Here is a 2,086-nt window from a genome sequence, read left to right as displayed (position 1 = left end):
GCTGCTGGGCGCTCCCACTGTCCAGCATCACAAGAGAGTATCAAACAGCATTGCTGGCCAAGGAAAAGATCAAAATTCAAAATTTGAAGTACAGTTTTTACTGAATGCATATCACTATTACACCATTGTGAAGTCAAAAAAATCGTAAGTCAAACTATCATTAAGTCAGTGACTATTTACAGTTAAAACTCACTTTTACTTTCAGTTAAATGCTTTACCTATGGACTTTAATTTTTTGATTCATAGTTTCTCTCTAGATTCTTTCATGTTTTCTGTGCTGGCAGTATCTCTAACCAATAGTCTTACCACTATGATAAAACAGTCTGGCCTAAAGATGTAATTGGAGACTTCTGTTTCATGAATATCTTATTATAATATCTAGATCAGGGTTTTGCAAACTTTATGGTGGATCACCTGTGAATCTTGTTAAAATACAGACTTTGGTATAGTGGGTCTGGAGTAGGACCTGAGATTCTGCATTTCTAATAAGCTTGCAAGTAAGGCTGTTGCTATTGGCCCTTGAACCATACTTTGCACAGCAAGGATGTAGAGTTATCTTCTCCTGGGTGGTGAGGGATTAAGCCTACATAGTTAATTCTCTTCTTTGGGATGATTTGGCTCCTTTATTTTCTTGGAATATGTTATCTTCCTGCATGGCTATTGTGTGTGCTGAAAAATGTCAAATCTCTATTCTGTTACTTCATGTAGCTGCTGTTTTGGGTCAGTTTTTCTCTTTCTAGGAACAATATCCACCTCTTCTGATGTTCCCTGCATACATTCTTTCCTGTATACTGTGTGAAAATTAACAATGGGAAACCTCACTAAAATAGAAACAGGAGCAAAAAAATAAAAATAAAATAATAAAATAAAGTAAAATAGAATGAGGAGCTTCCGTAGGGGAGCTCTCATGCCCTGTCACTAGTAGTCCATTGCAACTCCAACAGAAGGAGATGTACCTTACAAGCCAACGCTACTTTACTATCCCAGCAGGAGGGAAAAAGGCTTTCCTCCTCAGCCCAATAGCCCAGCCAATGAGAGACGGTCACAGCTCAGCCAATGAAAAGCCACTATACTTCAAACTCCTAATTCATTCCAGTGGACTTTTTGTTTATAACAGTCCTCTGAACTTCCCTCTTTCTTCTATAAAAGAGTATACTTTTTTGTTTGGCGGATCTGCCTATAGTTCTTGCCCTAGCTTGCTTGTCCTGGACTACAATTCTTTGCTTTTCCCAAATAAACCCATTTTTCCTGGAAAATCACCGGCAGTTTTATGTTTAAGGGTAACAGCCAACAGAGAAAAAAGGACATTTGTATACTTTATAAACAGACTCTCAGGAAAAATTGTGAAAGACTTTGAAGTAGGCAAAAAATAAAAATTGTTGGGCGCCTGGGTGGCTCAGTTGGTTAAGCGACTGCCTTTGGCTCAGGTCATGATCCTGGAGTCCTGGGATCGAGTCCCACATCGGGCTCCCTGCTCGGCAGGGGGTCTGCTTCTCCCTCTGACCCTCCTCCCTCTCATGCTCTCTGTCTCAAATAAATAAATAAAATCTTTAAAAAAAAAATAAATAAAAAAAATAAAAATTGTTGGCTGTCCTGTCTAGCACATTTTTCCAAGTTTCCTTGTCTTTGAACTTGATGGGGTTCAGGACACACTACCCCAAAATATGGCATCTTGACATATGGCATATTTTAAGCTGAAGGAATTTAAGAAATGGCGTGTGCAGGAAGGACTTTCTGACCTTCTCCTGAAGCAGGTCATAAAATCTTCATGTGAGAGGCTGTTCCCCACCCCCATACACTGAGGAAAGGAACATCCTTATCTCCAAGACTCCAAGAGGAATCTGAACAAACAAGTCTTCCTGTTTGTCACAGTTTACTACACTAAGCTCATACTCTTTTTTTGTCCTATCATGTTTTTCTGCTGCTCTCCACTCTTCATCAAACCTAGCACTAAAACCCTCAGGTATAACCATTTCTTCAGGCCTTCATTTTCTTATGAAGTCTCTCTTGTCACAAAGAATTTATAGTCAACAAATTCTTGCCAATGTCTTTTGTTACAGAGGTCCCAGCCGAGAACTTAGAGAGA

This window comes from Mirounga angustirostris, unplaced genomic scaffold, assembly GCF_029215605.1.
Source record: "Mirounga angustirostris isolate CCGP_5_RB_7025 unplaced genomic scaffold, mMirAng1.0.hap1 SCAF_12, whole genome shotgun sequence".
NCBI lineage: Eukaryota > Metazoa > Chordata > Mammalia > Carnivora > Phocidae > Mirounga > Mirounga angustirostris.
This window is presented reverse-complemented; position numbering follows the sequence as displayed.